Source organism: Podarcis filfolensis (genome assembly GCF_964270895.1).
Source record: "Podarcis filfolensis genome assembly, chromosome: 7".
In the NCBI taxonomy this organism is placed as follows: domain Eukaryota; kingdom Metazoa; phylum Chordata; class Lepidosauria; order Squamata; family Lacertidae; genus Podarcis; species Podarcis filfolensis.
This window is the reverse complement of record NC_139603.1, coordinates 47406008-47433435: the sequence shown is the minus strand read 5'-3', so window position 1 is coordinate 47433435 and position 27428 is coordinate 47406008. Positions and strand designations below refer to the sequence as shown.

Sequence of the window (27428 nt, the reverse complement as noted above, 5' to 3'; positions counted from 1 at the left end):
ACAATTGTCCCAGAGACCATTTTAGGAGAGTAACACTCTCTAGCTTTGGGTTTTAGAAACGGCTTCAGTAATTGTACTGCTTTCACAGATGCCAGAGGCACATTAAAAATAGGCTAGAGCTGTCTTTAAGGTTATGAAACGGTCTGAATTCACTCCTCGTGAAATTAAATTTAGAGTGGTTTAGACCTTAGAGTGGAATTGTAAACAGTCTTCAGAGATAGCATCTTTCTTTATAGGGTATCTATTCATTTATTGTAGCACATCACTAGATAATAATGTGCTCAGCTGTCATAGGTACCATCAATTAAGTTACAAAAACTTAGGAACTTTTTTGTATTGTGTCTTTTGTCTGAGCTAACACATTCTATAAAAATTACAGTTTTAATGGATGATCTTTTGAAAAAACGTTGCACTTTAATTCTGTTGTATACTGTGTCATGATCCTATGGTGCTGATATCTTATTATCAGATGCATTATTAATCAATGAACAGCCTACCATTTTTAATCATACTGCATCTGTATCCCACTGGTGCACCCGTAGTTTAATGAACCAGGTATATGGTTCCTTCTCTCATTTTCAAGGCCCTATGGAGTAATTGTTGGGAACCCTGGTTAAGATCTAACTTGTGCAATCAGAAGTAATCTAATGTGAACAAAGAAAGGAAGTCAGAGGCCATGTCCTTACAGAGGAATAACACAGAATCAGAGCTGTTGAAACTGACGAATCAAGACAATGGAGTGAAAATCAGATAATAGTTCTATACATTGCTAGATAATTTGGCATCATGTTTAATGCAATTGGGTTTCATACATATATTACATCAAGCTCAATATTTGTCATAATTTTATCTTTTCAGATTTCTTCAGAAAGCTCTACTTCTTCTAAACATCCTATTTCCAAATGCCTTTGGGTCTCAAACATTCTATTAACAAGTGGGACCCGACAATAAAGTCTTAATTATTTAGAAGATTTTGTATGCTTCGGTAGGAAACACGAAGTTTCCCTGAGCATACTTATACAGTGGTACCTCAGGTTACATACGCTTCAGGTTACAGACTCTGCTAACCCAGAAATAGTGCTTCAAGTTAAGAACTTTGTTTCAGGATGAGAACAGAAATCGTGCTACAGCGGCGCAGCAGCAGCTGGAGGCCCCATTAGCTAAAGTGGTGCTTCAGGTTAAGAACAGTTTCATGTTAAGTACGGACCTACGGAACGAATTAAGTACTTAACCTGAGGTACCACTGTACCTAGTTTCTCAAGGACACCAATTTGACTCTAGTACTATTGGCACTCAGAGTACACCATTACGGGTATAAATATGATTTAAAAAGAAGTCTCATTTCTCATGCATAGTTGTCTCAAGGCATGCCTCCCTCAGAACTGGAGGTTACTAGACTAACTGCCGGATCACCTCTGAGACCATCACTGGGCTCATGGTTTACCTATCTCCAGACTAACTACTACTTATAACTTAATGTTTACAGCTCATTGTTTGGGAGAGCATAATGAATAGAATAACTTGAGCATTAAACTGATGACAGATCTGAAAAACTTGTGACCAGGAACTTTTGAGCTTCGGTTGAGTTCCAGCCCATCAGAATATTTGTCCCCACTGTATCTTGTATCTGTGCATAAATAAGAAGGGCACAAATAATTCCTGTGCAAACAATTATGTTGGATCAGCTTATGCCTAACATTTGTATATAGTCGTCTAATTGAATTGAGTGTCTAATCCCTGGATTCATTATCGATTTCCCTGTCTAAGTCTTTTTGCCCATTTATGTTTAGCACCCATCTGTCCCTCTTCCAAATGGTCAACTGTTGTCCCGTAAAAGGCTGCAGATGAGCCTCCCAAAACAGGATCACAGCACAGCAATTTTGCCAACAAGGGGGCATTTGGATCTTGGCCTGTCTTTGCCACTGGATGAAGAGAGCTGAAACTATTTAGAAGTGTGAAAGGCAGGACAAGTTGCTCTTCTAACCCTCCATGACAGAGATACCTAAAAAAAAGAGAAAAGAAAGAGAAAAAGACAGAATAGTATTCAGTCAGGATATGGCACTGCTGTCTTTTGTACTAGTCAGAGTAAAGCAATAAAAAAGATCAGTAAAAACACTTGATGGAAGTTATTGATAGAAAAATTCTTTCTGCCCTAAAGATTATAAACCGAGCGTTATCTGAAGATGGATTTGTTTTAATTTGTCATTGATGTATTTGATACCTGGTAGGATCAAAGAAAACAGAATCAAAGGGAGAAATACAAGCAGTACTGGTTCCCTGAATATTGGCCTCTTTTATAGATATAAAAATCTCAGGACTGGAGTGCTCAAATTTATTTGTACTGATGTTTGTTTAAAGATCAATATTAAATAAATTGGTCTGGAAGCTATAGTCATAAAGCAGCTGTCGGACTAATGTAATCCCACAATGCTATTTTGTCTACTGCTTGAAACCTGGTTAGCTGTGTACTTCTAATAACGTGGAAATCTAGTGAAAAAGAAAATATCTGAACTGGATTTTCTGCACTTGGATTAATTTCAGAAGCAAAAATACATGTACCCTTTCTCTTTTTTTAAAAAAAAAGGACACATGGCATTTCAGATTTCTGTGGAATTATTAAACCCTTTAAATCCATTTTAGTTGCTTGTGCAGCAGCATCTGAAGTATTAGCTTTTGTTTAGCTCAAGGCTGTTTGGATTCCAAAGCAAAGATAGTAATGGGGGGGCCCTAAATTATTTGGGGGTTGTGGAACCCAACCTTTGAAAAAGTTCCCTGTGTTTTGCACATGCGTGTTTATTCCCTTTCATTTGTTATTGTTCCCTCAGTCTGCTGCTTTCCCCCCAGAGTAATTTCATCCAGTCAGACCCCATGAACCCATGTGATGACATCATAACATTAGACGCCAAGTAGATTAGACTACATGCTGATATCACTGATGGATAAGAAAACTAATTTAGATTAAGGCCATTGATTCCTTGACTGGTCACATAGCCAAAGCCTATTCAGAACAGTGCTTCCTTTTATAGTGATTTCTGAAAGGTGTGGAGTAGAGCATCTTTCAACCCTGATGGAAGTGTTCACAAACTGCCACCCACTCCTCAGCCTGACCTTGGACAAGATTGCCAGAGCTATCTAGCTCAACCCTACCTACCTTCCTATACAAAAAGCAGCACTGAAGTCTAGCCCAGTTCCTTTTTGCTGCCACATATGGGCCTGTTGGGACGTGGGTGGCGCTGTGGGTTAAACCACAGAGCCTAGGACTTGCCGATCAGAAGGTCAGTGGTTCGAATCGGGTGAGCTCCCGTTGCTCGGTCCCTGCTCCTGCCAACCTAGCAGTTTGAAAGCACATCAAAGTGCAAGTAGATAAATAGGTACCGCTCCGGCGGGAAGGTAAACGGCGTTTCCGTGCGCTGCTCTGGTTTGCCAGAAGCGGCTTAGTCATGCTGGCCACATGACCCGGAAGCTGTACACCAGCTCCCTTGGCGAATAAAGTGAGATGAGCGCCGCAACCCCAGAGTCGGCCACGACTGGACCTAATGGTCAGGGGTCCCTTTACCTTTACCTATGGGCCTGTTGGCAGCTCTACTACGTTCAGCTGTGCTGCTTTCAATGCATTTGCACACAGAACAGAGAGCAAATACTATCACAACAGACTCAACAATACAGTCGTACCTTGGTTGTTGAAGGGAATCCATTCCGGAAGTCCGTTTGACTTCCGAAAACATTCGACAACCAAGGCGCGGCTTCCGATTGGCTGTAGGAGCTTCCTTCACTCATTTGGAAGCCGCATCAGACATTCGGCTTCCAAAGAACTTTCACAAAACTGTCACTTCCGTGTTTGTGGCGTTTGGGAGCCAAAACGTTTGACTCACAAGGTGTTCAAGATCCAAGGTACGACTGTAATTGGAAGGTTCACACGATCCACACACAGACACATACATTGTGGTGAAATATCAGGAAAGAGGCACCATGCAGGCTAGCTCAGCTCCCTGTCCCTGCTGGCATGCACCACCTCCTGCTGCAATTAGACAAAGCAAAATTCTTCCCCACTGTTCATCCGTTCAGACGGTGTAGTAAAGGACACCCCCCCCCCGATACTAATGTATGCAGGGGGGAGCTCTTCTGGACAGGGATGAGTGCTGAGTTAGTCAGGCTCCCTTTCCACATGGAGGTACTTTTCCTACATCCCCTCACTACCTGGTGACAGCCTTTCCCCAGTGCACCCATACATGCAGACATTGGGGAGACATTTCTGATATACAGACAACTCCCAATAGCTCCATCCAGCACGGCTATTGATCAGGAATGATCAGAGGGCCACAGGTTCACTGCCTGTGGATTAGACTACAAGTAATTGTTTAAGGAGAAAACTTTTCTCTCTGTCACAAGAATTATGTGAAAGCTCAGTGATTATTAGCAAATTGTAATCCATTTGCTTCTTAGCTTGATTTTTTTTTTCATGCAATGCAAGCATGACAGCATCAATCCTCATTGAAATCAATGACAAGAGCTGTGTTGAATGGATTAAAATTGTAATTTTGCCATTATGCCATTGTTCTGAGTTTGTGTGACTCAATTTTGCTTTCAGTTGGAGCTTCATTGACCCCATGCAGCATTTGCCAGCAAAGAACAGCCCTTTGAATTCATCTCTGGGGCATCAGAATGTGGCATCTAGTGGCAAGCACTGACAATGTGATGGGTTTTAAATTGGGTATTGAATTGAATTTTTAAATTGCACTTTAATTGTGTTCCAGTTTTTTAATTATTTTGTTACAGTTTTTATTGTTTTATACTGTACTCCCCCCCCCCTTTGTGAGCTGCCCAGAGAACTCTTGATCTATCCTGGCTTATAGACATGCAGCAAATAAGTTAATATATAAATAATGTAACAATGAGCATTTTTAATTAATAATAACAACAATAGTCTCCAAGTGCAGGTATCCATAGATGCCAGAAGTTCAGAAAGTATTTAAAAATCTCAAACTCTCTTGTGTCATGAGATTCGCACTAAGAGATTCACACTAAAACTCTGAATAGTGTAGGAGTTTTATGCGCTTGAGAAGCTGTCAAGAAACCTCTGAACCAAACATGTGATTTGCTTGTACATTACAGACTGGTTTATCTAAAGATCTCAAGGGACACCTGAAATGTTCAGATAAACAGTTTCAGATGAATGAGAAAGTGAGGTAGTGGCCTAGGAAAAGAGTGTACTTCAAGGTTCCAAGCCCCTGAGAGCACTAAAGAGATACCAGTGTCAATGCATTGCATTCTGATTTTTGGAACCCTCTAGTATAAAGGTGCAAAGCTGCAACCTTTCACAGATCGTTGACTAGTTCTTTTCTTTCAGGGGCAGTGCCGCACTCCCCTTAACTAATCACACACTCAGGAAAATCTCACCTGGCCATTTAAGGTTTATGCTCAGTTGAAGCTTTGTAAATTTGAAGCATTGAGAAATCAGTCAGCAATTTTAAAACAGCCTAATCTCATGGGGCATGACTAAATCTTGTAAAGACCAACTGACCTACACCCATGAAAGGTCACTTAGGCATGCGAACAAAGTACACCAACTCCAATGCCACCCTCAAATGGATGAAATAGTACTGCGGAACCATCTATAATCATAATTCCATGCTATTTACCAGAAAACATTCATTTCTCCCAAGAAACACATGTCTGAAATCCCTTGGGAAGTAAAATTGCTCGTGGGGGATCAGTTTGAGGCAGGGAAACCCCAGAAAGTGAAAGAGTGAAGCATCCCTTCCCTTTACCGCATTATTCTACGCAGCAATATCTTTATAAACAAGAAGTAAGGGCTATCACGCTATTGCATGCAGCTGTGTATAACAGGCCATTTAGCCCTAAATCATCAGAATCCTAAACTAATTTACACATAAGTATCTTTGATCTGTAGGAGAGCCATATACATTGCAGCACTTACAATTACTATATTCTACAAAAACATGCTTATGTAAGTCTGTTCATGCAACAAAGCCAACTCAAGTTGGCTTTTTTAGAAAATATCCTCTCAGTAACTTTTGGCATGATTTCTGTTACAGAATGTCTTATCAAGGGTTAGGGCTGGACAGAAAGAGGCTAGAGAAAGATTGCGTGGGGACTGGCTTTATTTTCATGATGACTGTGTCCCTCTCTTAAGAAACATAAACTATGGAAGCTGCAAGTTGGATCAGGACTGGGGAGGGAGATTTCCAAATCTCTCAAGCTGCTATCAGTTTTGGGGGTTTCATTAGGAAACAGCCTCCTTCATCTCGGACTGTGATCCACATCTGCATCACTCCCCTTCCATTGTGGCCTTTTCTTCAGAAAGAGGCATATATCACTGCTAAATATGCTATTTTAAATGCACTGTCAGTGTAACCTCCTAAAACCATGAAAGAAAGAGGAGAGCTGATGATGATAAATAGCAGTAGACTTTGACAAGGTTTAGTCAGTTTTGAATTCTTTTAAAATCCTATTCAGGGGCATTCTAAGCCCCTCATTCAAGCATATTAGGTCACCTCCATGAATTGGAGGAATAGGTTCTGGAAAATCAGGTTTTGTAAAATGTGTGATGAAGATGCTCATGGGGGTGGGTGGGGGTGGAGTTAATGTGCCTGTCTTCTCTCATCACATGTGGGTTTTAGAATGTCCGAATAGGGCTTATATGTTTACCCAAGGAAAGGGATACAAAGAGCAAGGCAGAATTTGCAAATGAACCCCACAGTTCTGAGAATGGGGAGGCTTGAAATCGAGAAATTAGGTCCAAAATGGGATGGGGTGAAGGAACCATTTGAGGGACTGGCAGGGCTCTGAAGAATGTGTGGTGGAGGCAGGGGGGCAAGGGATTGACCGAGGAGAGGGGGTCAGAGATTTGTGGAGTTTGGCGCTGTTTACAAGGCAGGAACCAGCGCAATGGGAGAAGAAAGACTCAGGGTAGTCTAAGATGGAGGGAGGAGTGCAGGATGTGGTAGAGGAAAAAGAGACTGTGCCGGTGAGGGACGGGCTAATAGATTCCTCACTCCCACCCAGGAGGGGCTTGAAGATGGAACAGCAAAGAGGGCTTCCATGTAAGCCTCAGGTTGCGCATGCACACCCTGTCAGATGAGGGTACATAAGATGGCGGGAGGTTGTGGTTCCCCTGTGGTTGCAACTGCTCTACAGGGCCCAGATTTGTGGACAGCTGCCTAAAGGGTAGAAGCAGGAGTGCTGGTTTGGACCCGTGACCGTGGGTGCCTGGAGCTGTGGGCACCCTGCAGTGTGTATGGCCCTGGTTCCGAAATTTGTGGGTGCCCAGCCCCTTCATGGGGAATTTTGTGGGTGCTCAGGCATCCAGGGCCCCAGGGAGTCTGCCCCTATGGCTAAAAGTTTGTGCATGTGTACCTGGAGCACTGTGGAAACTGCTGTATGTGTGTTCTTTTGTCAGTAAAGAATTAACTATTGGATATGTGCCTTCCTTGGCTGGGGATGCCCAGGGCAGGCCCCCCATAAATTCTGTCATTCCTTTCACCCATCATAAAACATATTATTTATTGTTAGATCAAATTACCACCGTGTCAGATCCAGTGTTTTACCTAAAGAAGCAATAGGGTGGGTTGTTTTTTTCATAGCTTGTTAACTGTGATATATAGAATATTTTCTTCTTCTTCTTAGAATAGACATTTCTTGCCTTAAAAGGGTGAAGACATAGAATCTCTTTTTTAAAGCTGTGGAAGCAAATACATTTGTTTGCTTAACAAGGCTGCTGCTGCTGCTGCTACAAATCTAACACATTTTAAATGCAGGAAATGAAGAAGGATGGCCTTCTGAGTTTATAAATGTACAAGTGCATATTTTCAATTTTCTTTACAAAGACATAAAACTTAAAGAAGAAATGTGGCTGATTGTGCTGAATTATTACTCCAAGATAGATTCATCAAATCTCCCAGCTGTATAAGACAGGGTTTACTAATGAAGTTCCCTATCAAAAAGAAAAGCCTAATTTTGATTTGGCTTAGGTAATGAACTTCTTTTTCCTGGTGTGATTATCTGCATGGGGTGGCTAAAAGAGTAGCAAGAGAGAGTGCGCTCACAGAAGCATTATGCAAAATGTCTTTTGTCTCTTTTTGCTGGGATATATTAAATTTTCAATGTAGTCTATGTAATATAAAATTATGATAATGACTTTTGGCCCACTGTGAAGGCAGCTTGCTGGTCCTGAGCATGTGTGTCTGGCTTGAGCACTAGGATACACTGTGGGAGTTGCCTTTTCTATTAACAAACCTCTAGATACCTAATGATGAATTTTCTTTCACCAAATGTTCTCCTTTTGTCTAAAATACAAGCATTTTCTAAATTGCTTTTGAGAAAAACAAGAGAGGCAGGGAGGTCTGTGGCACTGACAGGGGATACTGGAACAAAGCAAGTAATTCAGTGAGCATTCTTGTAATTATAAGCCAACCACAAGGTTATTTCAATGGTGAAAATATTTACTGTCTTGTTGTTGGAAGTGGCTACATTGCACTAGTGAAAGCACCAGCTAAACAGTTTGCTTCTAAAATGTCAGGCAAAATGTAACAACAGCCCAGGGATATAACATCACCTGGATCGTTAAGAAGTGTTATTTGTGTGCTTGTATTTTTGTGTGTATGTGCCTGCGCATTCACACAGATACATGCAATTTGAAAGGTCACAACCAGCATTTTGAACATTAGCTATCCGAATAAATGTATCACTTCACTTCCACTGGTCACATTCATTCTTGTGCTAAAAGGTAGCATAATCAGTACATTTTTATCAAGCTCAAAGTTGTTAGAAACTAACGTTTAAAAAGTAGGGGGTGGATCCAGAACATTAGGGTGAATATAGGTCCAATTGAGAGCAATGTGAAAAGTTAGGATTCTTGTGGGTTCATGTAGGACCTAAGTGCAATTAATTTGCTCTGGATCCACTCCTAGGCTTATAGTCTAAAACGAAACATAATTTTATTAGGCTGTCTTTAATGCTTAGTCATTTCTTGTCACATATATTTCGCAAGAAAAGAAGTTATGCATGCATTATATATTTAAATATTTTGACTGAGGGTTTTTAAAGGCAAGATTAAATAATTCCTGAACCACTCCTTAAATCACACAAAAATGTATTAGTCGCATGAGTCGTAAGTGTTCTGCAGGCTCTGTAATACCAAACTCCAGCCTATTCCAGTAATTTTCCTGACTACATTACATTGATAAAATTACCTTTTTCTTGGCCCAGTTAGCGTGCCGTAGGAGTATTCAAGTTTTCCAGATTGCTGGGTAATTAAATACCCTCTGCTAAGAAGGTGAATTGCTGTGAATGGTAAACTAATAGCATTACTATGAGTTGTAAACTAATAGTGTTGTTGATTCCTTTAATTCCAGAGTAATTAATTCTACCAGTGGACACAGAACATAGCCACTTTTTAAGGCAACAGAAATGTAACTGTCACCCATGGAGCGATTCTTAGAATAATTCTAAAGCTTATCTATCAGTGAGTCACCCAGAGGACTTACTCTGACTCAGATTATCCTTTATTTTAATATATTTACAATGGTAAGAATTATTCAAAAATATACCCCATTGATAAAAAGAAGGAAGGAAAAGGTTTTGACTATTAATAATTACCACTGAGACAATAGTTTCATCACAAGTGTCATTTGATCATGTGGGTATCGCATGGCACCTTGAAGTGCTGTATGTTCTAATAAATGCACAAGGGGAAAGTTTGACAGTTGTATGTCCAGAGTATAATGGAGGTTATGCTCTTGTCATGATGTTTTGTTCGTGTGAAATGAGTTTCCATCTTGCCGTGTTCTTTATGGTTGAAAATCGAAGCATTCTTCTTGTCGATTTCCAACCTTTTCCATCTATTGTTCTGTTTTTTGTTTTTTTAAGATCATATTTGTCAAGTAGGAAGACAGTAATTGGCAACTACTTCTAGGAGGGTTTTTTCAGGGCTGAGGAGGGTATTTGTTGTTGTTAATACTTAATTCTGCATCTGCATTTTATCAGTTGTACTAGGCAGCAGCAGATGGGCATAAACATTGTTGGGCACATTATGGGTACATGGTTATATTGCTTCTGGAAGACTATTTTAATGTAAACTGAAAAATCGTATGCAGAATTTTGTCAGAAACCCAAAGAAATATTTCAAATCTGAACTTGTTATGCTTGAGTACGTACTTTTTTTGGAGCATTTTGCTTCAGTATCATATATATAACGCATTGCACTCAGAGAAGTTTGCAATGAAAGTGTACCTGCTTCACAGATGTATTAGTTATAAAATACAATTCAGCATTTTTCAAAGTTCCTTAAGGGGATTCTATAACTGACACCTTGTAAATATTGCAGATTCAACAGGTTGAAATATGTAAGAAGAGTGAAAATGGGCTTGATGTGTACATGATTGAGGTGTAGCCCAAATAATACACAGGGAAACATAGCTAAGTGAAGGGTGCTTCTTTCACAGAATCTGTTATTCTTTCAATTTTGTGCAGTATGCTAACTTATGGGTTCGCATTAGGTATATCTCATACATAAGACATATTCAAGTGGGAAACACCTGGACAACACCAAGTGGGCTTTGTTGTGCTCCAAACACTTGAAAAGGCAGAAACCAATTGGAGCATAACAACATCCAACTAGTGGTGTCTCACCACCTCCCAGAAACACCAGTGGTACCTTCTTGCCTTTTATGATAAATAAATATCAGGTTTTGTCTATAATCCACAAAACTCCATGACTAGCTGCACAGATCTTTAAGCACACCCCACCACATACAATGCTATTTTGACTCACCTGCCAACCTACAAGGTTGTAATTTCATCACATAAAAGTGGGATGTTTTAGACAGATTCTGTTCTAACCGTTAAGATGTGTTCCAGTAACAGTTCATGGAATACTGGTAGTGTGGCAGTAGTGCAGAAACTGAGTAGTCAAATCCCTACGCTTGCTTTACTCACTTTAGAATTTGAAAAGCTAGCTCCCCCTTGCACTTTTCCTTTGTGTACGTTCATACAAACTGGAAAATGATTGCATTAAAAAAAAACAACCACAACCCATCATAGTTCCTGTCAAAATGGGCCACATCCTCTTTGTTCCCTCTATTCATGTGTGGAGTGGGGGATGTAGCATTTATTATCCCACCCAGTTTTATGCATCTTCCAGATGATTTAACTGAACTGATGCTATGGAGGATATGCTGACTGGCACTTTTCCCATGCTTAATGTGTTAACAAAAGCCAATAGTGTCAGTTTTAACAGTTTTAGTTAAATTCCCATGACACTCTTAACAAACGTTGAAACCTCTGCCATGTCTTACCCTGACAGATTCCCTGCCGTCATTGCACACTTAAAATAAATGTCATCCCCAATCAAAAAGTTCACATTTTTCCTGACAATATAATTTGTTACTTTGTTCCTGTTTTATCTCTCCTGCTCCCTCAATCTGCCCCCACCCCTTTTTTCTGGCACAATAATATTAGATGGAGATATTATTTTCCATAGTGTTCTGTGCCATCTTTTATTGTTAGAATAAGTGGTGTGAAAGTGAAACAAGGCAACGAAATAAAATAAAAAGGCCTTTACTTTGATTCAGTATACGATGAAGTCTTCCCCTTAATGGGCTCCTGGGAGATACTGGTTGTAATTCATGTTGCTAAATTAAAGCAACCCATACTAATTTGGAACGGTGAGATCAGGATACATCATTATGTAGATCAAACATGGGGGAAGCTAATGAATTAGGTTGCTCCCCTCCCCTCTATATTTGGATGCTCTTCCCTAGCTTTTCAGAGCCTTTCTGCTTCAGAGAAGAGGACATTGGGCACCTGTTGGTCTCTTTCGTGAAAATCAGATATTTAGATATTGTGAGGAAGGAAGCCATAGTCAGCCAAGTCAGATCAAGGAAGAATCTGGGGAACTACCATGAGTCCAAAATGCTGAGTTCCAAATGACTTACTCAGACCCACAATTTCCACCATTTTGTTTGATCTTCAGGGAAACCTGTGCAGCCCATGTAGTTAGGCAGTCAAGCAGGGCTACCTTGAAGACTCAATTCATGGCCGAAAGCTAGGTTTCTCAACTTTAAGATCCCTTGCATTAGAAATATGGCTGCATAATTAACTTGAATTGTCCCATTCATGATGAGCAACACTAATGGGAAGTTGGCGCTCCCATGCTGTATTTTGCAGAACTCAATTGCCCATTTATTATATCAGCAATAAAACCATCACCTCTATTATTCATATAAGTATTAGAACTGAACTGAAGGAATAAAGCCAAATCTGATTAGCTGTGTAGTCTGCTGACACCATCCTAAGATCTGTTGAGGAATTGGTATACATGTTATTAAACGGGTGAAAGGAATAATGAGAACATATGAGCTAGCCCTATTGCCTTGGATTCACTCACCATCCACATACCTGGATGTTTGGCCTCTATCTGAAAGAATCCTGCACAAATATGTGCACACATAGGGTTCCTTTAACAGGGATGCGCAATTGACTAAGCTTCCTGTTCCCACGGCTCTCCCAATGGATCAGAAGAGGGGTGGAGTCAGCATGCATATTGGTGTCCAGGGGTTAATTAAAGGGACCTGAAGTGCTTCTTTCAATCCAAAAATCACATGGAAGAGCATTCAGAACAACCACAGGAAACAATTTCTTTCTTTCTTTTTGGTCATAGTTACTATTTGTCACAAGTCAGTTTCTAGTTAGCGTTCACACCTTTCCCTCATTTAATCTATTTTCATTGCTTTTATGTGGGGAGGAATTGTGTAAATTCAGGACATGATCCAGCCATTGATTTTTTGCAGGGATTTCAGCTTGGTCTTAACTTTCTCAACAAAATCAGTAGGGCTCAAAAGTGTTCGCATTTGGCTGGATTGTGCCCTCAGTTAATATCATGTGGGGCATGTTTCTGTGTGCATTTTACTTTCTGGTTGGTTGGTCCACCTATAAGATCCTACATTTCAGCAGTGAAAAGCTGTTTGTGTGAATGAAGGCTCATCCTCTCCCCCACCCCAATCTATCATGTTAAAACCATTAGGCCTGGATTTAATAGAGTCTTTTTAATTGTTGTGTTATAGGTACCATTGGCACCTCTCCCTTTTTTTTATCCCTCTCCCTCTCTCCCCTTATTTCTCTCTATCACTGAGAGAATAAGAGAGGTGGCTTTCACAGCAGCTGGTTAATTTCCCTGGCTTCACACTACTGTTTAATGATCCGTTTCTCGTGTGCCACCTCTCTCATCTACTGAAAGATAGGTACAAATTGTACCTATAAAAATTATAACATAACTCTGGGTTATCTTTATTTTTCCAAATTGTGATCACCTGAACTGAGCATTAGTACTCTTTTCTTTTCATAATCCTTTCAGAAATAGCTGGGACAGGCCATTGTCCACCCACACAGAATGTTTATCTGTGAATATTTTTTACGGTTTGGACATTTGGCAGGCTGGCTGTTTTTGAGAGTGGAAGATGAACTCCATTGAGATGCCATCAACAACCGTATGGCCACTGAGACAGCTTGCGAGCCACCACATAATGGTTTGAGCTTCTGGCATGTCTCACTGTCAGAAAGCATTTTTTTTCTCTGGACACAACAGAAGACCCAAGCAGTAATAGACGCTGTATCAAGATCTGTCTGCACATGAAGTCCACATGAAATAAAGTCTTGAATGGTGGCTGCTCCACACAGTGGCAGTAATATGCATAACGGTGCACTGAATGCATCACCTCCCAGTTCACCTCTACACAACTGGACAGCCACTTCTGACATAATTTCTCTGTGTGTATGCCAGATCCCTTGAAAAGATTATTTCAGCTCACTGGAACACTTAACTCATTTTCATTCACAAAGGCCGACCTGACTAGTGAGGAAGAATATAAAACATTGTTGTGATATGCACTCATTGAAAGGTTTGTTGATCTTTTCAATAGCTGGGGGGGGGGGCAAGAAGGTGGAAGCACAACAATGGAGATACCTGATATAGAAAACCATAAAACCCACAGGAAAAAAATTTGGTTTTCATTATGAAGACTGAGCAAATTAAAAAGTCTGTTAGAGCAATTAGTAAACAGAAAATATCTGTGAAATTCATTGAATAAATTGTTCCCTTATGAGTTCTTCACCCTGCTACATACAGAAAATAAATATCCTGACTACTTGCAGAAAAATGCACATTCTTTCAGATTAGGATACACTATCAAAATTACAGTAACATAGATAGTTACTGTAAAACATAGGGTTTTTTATTTTCAGTTGTGTATAAACACAATTACAAAGTGTCCCCACCCCACCTCAACTTCCCCGCTTCCTCTCCTAGGACAGATCAGTTGATTAAGTTTTGCCGAAGTCCAGTTTGTGATTTCGGTGGATGCCCAGGAGATGGGGAAATCCAAAGCCTAATTGGGCCTGGCTTTTGGCTGAATCACTCAAACACATTGTGTCCTCTGTAATCTGGGGAAACCTTTCACATTTTTAACAGAACCCTACAGTTGTTTGTACACTGTACAGAAACATTGCAAGTGGTCTTCCAGTGATTAAAGTTGCTTTTTCCTTTAATAACTGCTAAGAAACAGGAAATGCAATTTCCTCACACCTTTCCCGAAGCCAGGTCCTTTGAGGAGTTCCCTACTGTATATTCCTTCATCAACATGGCATTCATCAGGGGGCCCACACAGACTCCATTAAAATTAGCTGAGCTCCACTTTAGTGACAAGGAGCTGCCTTTTCCCCAGAGGAGTATAGTGGTTTTGCGTTGCTTCCTATCGGAGCAAAATCATGTCTTTAATTGCGGGAAATGTTTTCCCTATCTTTTAATTGACCAACAATTAACTTATGGAGCTATGAAGCCATTTTTGCACGACATTTTCCACGGCTGTGGGTGTCCCTCAGCAACCACCTTTGCAACCGCTACTACATAGGTAGAGGTTGTATACAGTCCCTTTGTACAATACTGACTTGATAAATGCAACCTGGAAAGAGATGAAAAGGGTCTGGAAGGTTTGCCCTTATGCAAGTGAACTTTCAGGGAGGAGCCACCGAGGTGGGACTTTGCTCCTTTCCCATTTATCACTACCGACATAACAAGGACACAGGAGCCCCTATGATTTATACTGATTCCTCTTCGGATGCACTCAGAAACCCTTGGCATGTGTCACAGCTGGAACAGGTGGTACAAACTGTATATCTGCTATAATTTGAAGCTGCTCTAGATGCCACTATATTAAGGCTTTAGTAGCAGAGCTGGATTAATTTATACGGAGTGCTTCCGTTCTGCTGCCTGTGTTGGCCTCGGGTGTTAAGATCAGTAGGTGGGGTCCTATTGGTCGTTCCACCGCCCCCAGAGTTTGGAGGAAGGTGGCATGGGAGAGGGCATTCTCTGTGGCAGCCCCTAAGTGGCGGAATTCCCATAGAGGTGCATCTGACATAGTGTGCTGCAGAGAGGTGGTCACCTGACCTGTTTGATCACATTGCTACTGCTTACTGGGAGATAGGGTGGGGATTGAGGAGATGGCCAAAGCTGATGCAGTTCAAACACACCAACAGGAACCTCATATTGGCAAACTGCTGTGTTGGCTATCAGCCAGAGGTTAGATGAGCACTGCTGCCACACCACTCTGTCTGCTACTGATTGGCCTCGTTGGCCAAGTTTAAACTGTGTTCTTTGCTCCTAAAATGTGGGTGGGGGGTGGAGTTGATGCTTTGACCCAGCTCTAGCCCACATGCATGTAAATATACACACAACAGCACATCTAAAATCTGTGATCATTATTGTGATCATTGCTGGCTACGGATATCTTAAAGAAAAACAAAACCTGCAAAGGGATAAACTGAGCGTTAAACTGCAGCTTTCGAGAGCAGCATTATAGGGAGAGAATGAGAATGATGTTATTATTTTTCTTCCTCCTTTGTCACTTCTGTCCTTTTATGCATGTTTCTGTTACATCTAGCAAGAGGCCACTGTCATGAGAGAAACAGTAAAAAAAAAAATCCTGAGTATAGTGAAATAATTTAGCTGATAATTCCCTACTGTATAATTTTCTACGCTTCCTGCTAGCTGACCTTGTGGGCTCTTGTCAGGTTGCTAAGGGAAATCCAGCGGGGCTCCTGATCTGCTCTCCTATTTTTAAAGAAGTATTACAGAGCAAGGGAGGATGTTTATGTCAGCTTAATGATGCACATATTTGATCAAATGGCATTCTGTAACTTCATGTTTTAATGTTAGTGAAAGCTGAGCAAGACATGGCTCCTCTTCCCCCTCCCAAATTTATCACATTCAATTCTGATCTTGTCAGGTATGGTCAGGAAAAATGGGAATTAATTGAAGTATTAATAGGGTAAAAGTATTCTTCACAAAGAGATAGAAAATCTCTTGAGACAGATCACAGTGACTGCAGATTTCATAGCAAAGGTCCCAATCCAATGTAAGAATCTTTATTTATCATTTAGGGGAAAGCTATATCATTCGTCATCTTGTTCATCCTCACAAGAACTTGAAGTAACTTGCTAAAATTCCCATCTTACTGATGGAAAACTAATGCAAATTTGGAAAGATAAGTAGTGAACAGACTGAACTGGCTCTCAGAGAATTATGGATTTGTCCAGGAAATAGACATGGGGCACCTCACATCCAAATCATTAGCCATACTCTCAGCCTGATTTGTGATTCATTAATAATGTTGAATGGTATGGATGGAAGAGGGACGCGGGTGGCGCTGTGGGTAAAACCTCAGCGCCTAGGACTTGCCGATCACATGGTCGGCAGTTCGAATCCCCGCGGCGGGGTGCGCTCCCGTCGTTCGGTCCCAGCGCCTGCCAACCTAGCAGGTCGAAAGCACCTCCGGGTGCAAGTAGATAAATAGGGACCGCTTACCAGCGGGAAGGTAAACGGTGTTCCGTGTGCTGCTCTGGTGCCGGTTCGCCGGAGCAGCTTTGTCACGCTGGCCACGTGACCCGGAAGTGTCTGCGGACAGCGCTGGCTCCCGGCCTATAGAGTGAGATGAGCGCACAACCCTAGAGTCTGGCAAGACTGGCCCGTACGGGCAGGGGTACCTTTACCTTTACCTATGGATGGAAGGCTGTGTAATTCATTCATTTATTTACCCTAAAGTTCCGGGGGCAGGTTATAACATTAAAGCACAACACTAAAACTAATTTAAAACAACTTAAAACCATAAAAATATGGTGAATTCTAATTCCATGTACAGTGGCAGGAACTTCCATCAGAAATGCACCAATTAGATTCTTCTATGTACTAGAAACAATATTTTTTTTTTACACAAATGATAACAATGGCCAGAGTTTCTTTTATTGGGATTAATACTGTTTGGTTAGGTTGCTTGGAATGCTTTGCCTCCTTTTGGTTGAGATGTCTGTTTTATTATTTATTATTTATTTGAAGTGTTTTGCCTGTTTTATTATATATTATTTCTTTGAGGTGTTTTGTCTGTTTTATTGTTTCTGGTTGGTATAGGTTTTTGTGTGTGCGCGCGTGTATGCTTGCTTTTTCTTTTGGGGGGGTTGTGTGCGTGTGTGTGTTTGGGGGTGGTGGAAATGCCTGCTCTTTTTTGCCTGTGTTTAGGGTTCTGTGGGTGTTACGGGAAGGTGTATCCAGACTTTTATCTTGGATCTGCAAAAAAACCACCATATTAGGACAGTTTTCTTCCAACTTCATTGACTTTTTTTAATTGCTGTCGTTTATTTGTTTAATTGTTAGGATTGTTGTGAAATGTCCTTTTTTGTAAGCTACCTCCAGTATGACTTATTTATTTTTTAGAAAAAATATTGCTTTTTCACATATAATAAACATAATTTAAAATACCATAAACAACAATACCAGCTAATCTGTCATTTCTTGAAAATAGGCGTAACAGCAGCTTAAAGTTGGTTTCACTAATTAGAACCAGTTTATAATGCATATTAAGGATGAATCCAATAGGAAAGGTGGGGTATAAATGCAACAAGCCCATCAATTATGTAGCCCACAGTAATATAGTCCAAGTACTGTATGTGATTCTTATCTCATAATTGAAAAAGTATATTCAACTCCAAAGTGTATGCCTGCAACTCTTTTGGATATTGTAGTTGCATGTAATTAACACATCATTTTCGCCAGTGGGGTGCATGCCAAATTACTGTAACAGTCAGCTGTAGAATATTCTTAGTCTTGATTTTTTTTTTAGTGTTGGGGAGACATGACAGATTATGGAAAGGCTGACATACAGGCTTGATTCAAATGTTACAGAACTGAGCCCAGTGGGCTCAGCCACTCATCCCCTTTCTCCTCAGTCCCCCTTTCTTCTTTTCATGGTTTAAAATAACTGGACTTTGTCAGGGCATTCAAATTGAGCAGCCTCTGGCTTCTGTTGATTGTAGTTGTTCAAAAACAGGGTCAGAGAAGCAATGGTTTGGAGAAACCCAGTTTGAAGGCATACTAGTTATGAGTAGCCATAGTTTGCCTGATTCAGACTTCATGGCAAACTGCAGTTATCTCAAAGCATGGATGGGAAGTAAACAAAGTTGGGAAGTTACAAAGAATTATGTAACAGGTTATTGGAAAATGCAGCAAGTCCTTGTGTTAAAACATAAGTGAGGGAGGAACTGAATTAGGAACTCATTCACTGAAATATTTTCTGATCTCTTTAGTATTCATTGAACCCATCCTTCCACCATACCTGTCAACTTTTCCCTTTTCTTGCGAGGAATCCTATTCGGAATAAGGGAATTTCCCTTAAAAAAGGGAAACGTTGACAGCTATGCCTTCCACCACTACACTCACCATGTTTACAATATCCTGCCTCCATCTGTAGCCATGAAAAAATGCTTACACTCTATCAAGAATAAACATTTTCAGTATTATAGCCAGTGGTAGTCCAAAAACAGGTGGAAACCCAAGTTTGGGAAACACTGCTTTAAAGTTTTGGGTTGGTTGGTTGGTTGGTTTGCAAGTTATCTGTTTCGACCTAAGAAATACTCCCCATAAAGAGTGGGAAGGCATTAAAAGCAATAAATCACTCAGTCATAAACAGCCTGGAAATATATACAAAACACTGTTTTGTTAATTAATATGTTCAGGCCTATTGCTATATGTACTTGATTGTGTTTGATGGATTTAGGGCTAGCTATTATTTTCTTCAAGTTTAAAATGTTTAATTATTCAAACTTTACTTACTTAATTTATTCAGACTGATGCACTATCATATTCTCTAAGACTTGGGGGTACTGCCTCAGGGATTCTGTGATCAGGATGAGGGCAGACTGGCAATCACTCTGAAGTTATTGGATGTAACTATTTCCTCATCCTATAATCCTAAAAGCTATTAACCAATTAATGAACTTTTTGGGCATGTTTTTCTTTATTTTCAAGAATAATATTTAAGTTCAGAATAATAAAAATGTCTTCAGCACTACAGAAATTTGTCGTTTTTGAGTCAGTAGCAGTTGCTGCAAAGGTTGGTGGATGCAATACATCATTAATGAACATTTTTAACAACAAAATGCTTAAAACAAGCATTCCGCAATTATCCAACCCAACCCACTGCTGGTTACTTGGTAACAGTGAATTCAACAAATGAATGAAGCAGCACTAGGCCATCATTTTCAATCTGCATTTAGTTTACTGCTGATCTAGCTGTTTTGGAACTGTTTGTAATGACTTGGTTTTAACTGTTTTTGTTTATAATTTTAATAGTTCTTGTAAATCACTTAAGAGGTTTGGTTGATAACAATCAAGTGGCATGTATACTTTGTTCAGTAAAAAAAAATAATAAAAATTAGCATCTTCCACATTTTCCTGGACCTCGGTTTGATTCCAGGGCATGGGGTTGGGAATGGCAGGTGCCAATTGGAAAAAGAAAAACGGTGGAGGATATTTGGTTAGGAGGGAAAACACCAAAAATTCCTGAGGGAGGTGAATTTCTTCTGTCTTAATTTTGGTTCAGCTCTAATAATAACCCTTTACAGGAAAAAGGGGGATAATTAAATACAATTTCAGTTTATTTTAAAGTTTGACATTAGTTCTAGTTTGATGTTTGAAACATTTAAGCATGGGTTTAACTCCCACATCTTGATGGTCCCATACCAAACTGGGATTGCCCTGATTAACTGCATTTGTGTTACTACACACACACATACACACAGTGGTACCTCTGGTTACGTACTTAATTCGTTCCAGAGGTCCATTCTTAACCTGAAACTGTTCTTAACCTGAAGCACCACTTTAGCTAATGGGGCCTCCCATGTCGCGCCTCCGCCATGCGATTTCTGTTCTCATCCTGAAGCAAAGTTCTTAACTCGAGGTACTATTTCTGGGTTAGCGGAGTCTGTAACCTGGAGCGTATGTAACCTGAAGCGTATATAACCCAAGGTACCACTGTATAGTAAACTACCTAATTACATTCCTGTCTGCTTTTGCTCTGGGTAGGGTCCTGTCTGTGCCAGTCCTCCACAGGGGCACCAAAAATTAATGAAGTTTCCTGCAAGTTTTTTAAATTATTTATTTTATTTAATTTATGTACTTCTTACTGCCAAAATGACTTCTAAGTGGTTTACAAATGTAAAGCCAATTGTAAAAATATATCCCCGTGTATTTGAAATGCACAATGCACAATAACACCAAAACATTAGAAACATCCATAATCCACCTGTCACTTTAAAAAAAAAATTATACTTCATGCAAGCACACAGGTTTAATAGGTCAACTTCCAGTCAGAGTGAAATTCCTTTCCAGCCAGGCCTGGTGCTGCGCCAGTCAAATGAGCTGAACTAAGAAACCCAGATCATCCCAGATGCTTCTTACCATATTCCAAAGTTTTTTTTTATGATGCTTCTAATGCGTTTTGGCATAGCAGGTACTGCACACAGGTGCAGCCATTGCCTTCTGCACAATTTTCTCCGGCCTAGGAAAGTTTTCCTGTGCAGTGCTTAGAAGCAATAATAAACCATTGATTTGCGTCCAAATTGTTCTTAGGCAATTATAAGGAATTGATCTAACCAGGCTGTAGCTGGTGGCACTGAGTGTTTTGCAGCCCTTGTTACCTCTGACCTCGTAACTGCAGCACTGACTCATTGAGAGAGGAAGGGAGGGGGAAAAAACCTTGTCCCTTCAGATGAGGTTTTAATTTTAAGCTTCTAGCAGGTATAGAAAAACGAGCTGTTGAAATGGTCAGGCGAAGAGACGTGGGTTGCATAAGTAAGGCATTTGCAAGCAGTATGTTGCTCTGTATTGAACTGCAGTAAGCTCTAAAACAAGTGGGCTTCCTGTATTCTGCTGTTCTGCTGTGGTCATAGATAGGCTTAGAATCAGGAACTGCATCAGCTGGCTTGCTTTGTATCTCAGCTGTCACAAGAAGAGTGCACTAATAGTCATGATTAAATGTCATTAGTCTGTGGCTCAGGAACAGAGATGCTGGCGTTGTTTTGGGGGCAGTTCTTGTTAAAATTCAGCAATAGTAGCAAATTATGTCTGCTATGGATTAAGCCCAGCCATTTTTGATCCGCATTCTGTTGCATGCACCTGAATTCCTGTCAATAAGCTTATGCCTTATAGGCATTGATTCCTGCAGGCCTTTAGCTAAAGAACAAAAAAGGCACTCAGTGATCGAATCTGTGAAACTGTTGTGCTTGCGGAAAGCCAGCATTTGTTGAAATTCCACACCAAATCAGCCAGGGCAATAGATTAAAATAAATTTATTAAAGAGTAACTTTGTGCCTTATTTTAAATCTGTTATCCTCAATTTCTCTCTTACTTGACCTGTTGTTATTAATCTGACTCCATCTGTCTGCATTTTGAATTTTTATCGTGAAGTGCAGGGACACAAACAGTACCTTTAAAAAAACCACCAAATGTATCTTTTTTACTTCTTGTATGTTTTCTGCTGGCATTCCATAATGTGGTAACTATATCTCCGAAGGAGTGAGAATGAAATAGGTTTTGGTTATTGATTTTAAAAGCATGATGTGTTTTATGTTTGTTTGGCAATATTTTGCATCATAAATAAAGGAGAACATTGTAACTGTGGAGAATATGGCAGAAACAGCATCCTTTATTTTTTCTGCTCCTCACTGCTTATTCTAGAGCAGCATTTGGGGGCTAGACAGTGTGGGTGTTAGTGGACAGGCACATGGGAACGTGGGTAAGCAGGAACCTTAGATTTTGGAAATGTGACAGATGGATTTTTGTGTGTGCGATAAAAGTAGTAGATTTTTAATATAATGTTAATAGTTGTGGGTTATATTAAACTATGCGGAGCAAGAGAGCAGTTACCCTTGCCCATTTAGGTGATGAACCTCATTTCATTATGGAGAATATAGCTGAGTAATTCTTGAATGAGAGGAGAGCTTTCTGATATTCCTTTGTATTCTGCATTTGCTTACTCGACTAAAATGAATAATCACAGATAAATATGAGTATGAATGAAATCTAGGGGCCCCCCCCCATATATGTTGCAACCTGTAATATATTGGTAGCTGTCTTCAGAATATTCCTTAAGTTTTACAGTTCTAAATGAACAAGAATAATGTTCCGGCGTGGTTGCATTTATACTGTATATTGTGGCCAATGTCACCTTATTGCCCCTTTTGAGATAACAACACAAATGGCCATGTGAACTGGTCCTGTGGTTTCATGGATCACAGAATGAAAGATGCTGACTCCAAAGAAGACAGGATTCCACGGGTCCCTAGACTCTCGGATAAAAGGCCATTGCCTTGAATATCATTTACAAATGAGTTGGCAACCTGCCAGAAGGTATTATTTGGGGAAACTAAGGTAATGTACTTCTCCTTACCCACACTCCGTTTGCCAGAGTTGCCTGTTCAAGAGCCTAACCTTGTACATATGGTGATTGAGCTGTCACAGACACTGACAACCCTCACAAGTAGTACATGTTGTGTGCCTTTTGCCCAGCGTAAATTATTGGGAGAACTCTTTGCCTCATCATCCATAAAGTCACACAAGACCTTGATGAATATACTAGTCCACCATACTTAGCATCATTTATCCTGCTCTCTGCACTTACGGACAAATCTACCACAGACACCTTGCTAACTGCTTAGAAGGGAGCTGAGATGCCTGAATCCTGTTTAGTCACGGTATATTTATTATCCATCAGTACAGTTTGTGTCAAGCTGAAAAACTGAAACCAAACTGAACTCAGTACTTTCCTGGTCACCTGTACTGCTCACTAAATGCTTGGAATCTAACTCAGACTATAGCTACCCTGGTGTTTATGGCACTTTGCAGGCTTAAAATCTCTCAGAGCAAATTCTGTCCAAGGGAGTTAAATTTCCATATTGGCATTGATTCTTAAGACTCAGCCCTGAGGCTGAGACATCAAAGACCCCCACTTCCCCCTTGAGGGCAGATTCTGCCACCACAGAGGCAGATATCTCAGACTGGATATGAAAGCTGTTGTCCTCTAAGGAATATGCCTAGTAAGAAAGCACTTGAGTTCAATCCTGGAAACTAGATGCCCAGCTTAACTAGGCTGCTAACTCCTTCAGCTAATGTAGCTTTTCCTATGTATATATATTTATATGCATATATAAACACACACACACACGTTACACTTGGTGTGGTGAATGCAAGAAGAAAGGTCTTTGATTTATTCTATTTTAGCCATTTTTATGGTTCAGAAAGGAATATGGGCCTTCAGTACTATAGCTGTCATTCTGACAGTGCTTTTTCTCCTTCACCAACTTGAACTCGCAGGCAGTGTGGCAAAGCAGAGGAAACAGGAGTTCATGAACACTGAGTCATCTGATTAGCCCTAGGAAATCCAATAGACTCTTCATTTTATGCTGTGGTGAAAAGCTGACTTGTAGCAGAAAAGGCATGCTGTGGCTTCAGGGTGCCCACATGTACCAATCAACATACTTTCTCCAATAACAGAGAACCAATATTTGCACCTCCACCATCTGAGGTTCATCAGATGGACAGATGCTGCCTTCTTAGTCACCACCCCTCAGCTGCAGGGCAGCTTCCCAAGTGCATTTCTAAAATTTCACTTACTAAGAGGGCTTTTGGAATGCAATGGGACCAGCTAAGTTTGTTCTGGGTATAAGCTTTCGTGTGCATGCACACTTCTTCAGATACACCTGAGGTCACCTGACCCTTACATATAGTGGGAGGGTGGAGTGGGGTTTTTCTCAGAAGGGTAGTAGGAGATGGGTGATTGACTCAGTGGGTATGGTAAACCTGTTGATGACTGTTAACGACTGCAATTAGTCCTACAGGAAAAGGCAAGGGATAGTATGCAGATGACCAAAAATAGCTTTAGCATATGTAATGAGACAAGAATCCAATATCTCTATTCAGACCATACTGTATATCAGTTGCTGTATTCATTTTGGGCCTGGCTCTTTTTATATTTCATATTCTTGTAGCTTTTAATTTTTTTCCATATTTGTTGTTTGCTAGCATGCATGCCAAAATTCATAAAAAGATGGCATGTGGGTGTGCATATTATATATTAAAGTAACAAAACTAAACATTGCTTCCTAAGAAGGGCAGTATAAAATCCTGTTATGTTGAGGTCCATCCAAAAACTGGATTATATTGACCCAGTTAGCACATAACACTAAGCCAGATGCTGACACTGGGCCTGCCTGAAACCTTGAGAATCCTTGAGCTTTGCATTTTACAGTGTTAAAACTTTTGGAAGCATCTGGAGTCAGCTGCTGATCAAGACCAGAAACTAGGTTGGACAGGTCATTGGTATGGTTTACCCTCGTACAGCCAAATCAAAACAGCTATAAAACAGTTTGGGTAGATTTTCCCATTCCTAGTTCAGGTCAGAACGATGAGTTGATGGTTTTGCCCCTTGACTGAAGGCAAATGGAAAACTACACTTCAGGTAAGCACAACTGTACTTTCTATTTGTATCAGCTCTTGGAGTTGAGAACTTGGCGTCTTGAAGGTCAAATAATCATCATCACAGAACTAGTGCCTTTCATAGGCTGTTTTTATTACCAGGGACCATGCTAGTGCAGTATTCAGCTGGGGAAATGATAAGGTATAGCTAATTGGTACATATGACAAGGTTGATACTGGGTGCTAAAAAGTAATTTAGTACATGTGGGAGAGTTTGACAGCTGCCGTTGTTATGGATTTGTCCCTGGACCCAGTTTAGCTCAATACATAAGCCGTGGCTTCAACATATTTAAGAGACATGTCTGACCAGGATTGTTCCTGACCAAGAAGTTCCAACTCTCATGGTTACAGTCATTTAGAGGGTAAACATGCAGGCATAAATTGATTTAACTGGAACTTACCTTCATATTGCTGTTCAGTTTAACTAGTCACAAATGCTATCTGTAGTGGACTTTGGCATGTCGGCTTTCCTCAGCCCCAAGGTCTTCACCAAAAACCTGGTGGCTCACAATGAAAATTATCTCAATCTTTGCGTGTTTAGATGACATCTTGATCAGATTGCTATCTGATCAATGTGAACCAGATGCTGCAGTGCCTGCAGAGTCAAGGATTTGTAATAAACAGGAACAATAGCATGTTCTTGCCAACCAGAAACTGGAACATCTGGGAATCATTCTGGACATGAGTTTGAATAGGATGATTCTGTCCCCTGAGAGCCAAACAAGGGCCTTGCAGCTCTCCTAAGAAATAGTTCAATAGTGGCATGTGGATCGCATGACACTAGCCTAGTTGCTAGGCATGGCAGTGTTTGCCAGGAGGTGGTGTACTGTTGTTATTTGCATGCCTGCCATTACACAGAGTTTTCCACCCCATGAAAAGGATGTGGCAAGGTCCCAGCACTGATTTCTCATGTTACTATCCCATCATGTCAAGCTAGTTTTTCAGTGTTGGACTCTCCCCCCACAATTCCAGAGAGTCAGTACCAATTCAGTACCACACCAAGGATGCACATCACAATGAGTGTGTGTATTTTGAATTGGGGAACCCACTTTGTGGGGGTCAGGTATGGGGAACCTCTGATCCTCCAGATATTGCTAAAGTACAATTCCCATCATCCATGGCCATTTCCCATGCTTGCTGGGGTTGATGGTAGTTGTATTACAGCCACAGCTAGAAGACCAAAGATTCCCCATACTTGAAATAGGTGATGTGACTTCTGAGGAATCAAGTCTCTACTAATAGAGACTCTACTCAAATAATACTTGTTGCTCTGCTAGCTAACTGGGCTCCAGCACTACTGTAAAAGTAGACTTGCTTTGGTACTGAAGACCCAGCCCAATGGGTTGTTGCTCTAGCATAGTGGTACAGGCGTGGGCCCTCTTAAGTCCCATAACCTTGGTGGGACTAACTCATTTGTCAATGGTTGCTAAAATACATAGCCCCAGAAATGTTTACCCTGCCCCCCCCCCCCAGAACAGAGCTGGAAACAATGGACAGGTGTGAATGCTCATGTTTGTGGAGATCCATATTGTCACCAAATGATAAATAAAAAACATGTCTTCATTAAAAAAATCCAAAATCTTTCTCCCCAAAAAATAGTAATGAGAGAAGAGTAGGAAGAAGAAAATGACAGCGGTAACAAGAATTAAGCCGACCCTCCATTTCTTTCCAGTGGGGGTAAAAATGTGAATAGGAATAACATTGTATAGTGTCAACCATCAGAACTCAAAAACAGACAATAAAAAGACCTTTTTTATTTTTTTGTTTACCCTTCAGGATACTGTTTACCTTATCACTATAGGGGAAGCTAGCATAGCATCCCTTTTAAAAACTGGTCTGAGTTCATTCTGTATCTCCAGGTCGTCGTCTGGCCGGTGATGAAGTGGGCATGTCAGCCTGGGGTTAGGAAAGCTGTATGGGGAGCTGTTGGACTCATTTTCTCTCCCCTCCCCCCACCTCACTCACTCTGCCTGTCTCTTGCTTTTTTCCTTCCCAAACCGTTTGGTCTGTCTGTCTGTCTGTCTCTCTCTCTCTCTCTTTCCCTTTTTTTCAGCTGAAATTATCTCCCCCTTCTCCCCCCCCCCATCTAAATTTACTTCACAGCAGATTGTCTTGTAGTAAATCACCAAAAACCCAAATAGCACTAAAGCATTCTGATACAACATTAGCATTTGCTTAACAAGCACAAGATAAACATTAAACAAAGAACTGCATTTCTTTATTAGAGGCTGCAAGATACATAATCCATGAGCACAAGAAACATGGGACCCAGTGGATATGCAGATGTGTGTTATTTCATTGGCGCTGGGCGGCCTTGTTAGAAAAGGTTTTCATCTGAAGGCTTGGGGGTGGATAGTTGACTGTCCCTGGTGGGGCTGTAACTAGATACAGAGACTGTTGCAAGCTAGGCTGGGCTCCCTGGTGGATGTGCTGATTGGACAGCCTGAGGAAAACTTGGGAAGCATCAGGAAGTGAACTCAATCACCTTGGGGATGATAGGGTAGAACCAGATGAAGGCATTTGACTTCTTTTGTAACTCCCACTAAGGACAGAT

At 40.7% G+C, this 27428-nt stretch overlaps 1 protein-coding gene and 1 long non-coding RNA gene across 24 annotated transcripts in view; one reads left to right on the top strand and one right to left on the bottom strand.

The window, feature by feature from the left end:
• Window positions 1-27428, top strand: part of ZNF521 (zinc finger protein 521) — a 283782-nt gene that overhangs the window by 196333 nt on the left and 60021 nt on the right. The window lies entirely within an intron of this gene.
• LOC310766693 lies at window positions 1898-9419 on the bottom strand. The gene is made up of 2 exons (XR_014550365.1): window positions 9213-9419; window positions 1898-2002 (listed from the first exon to the last, which is right to left on the bottom strand). It is a non-coding gene; the product is annotated as an uncharacterized lncRNA (long non-coding RNA).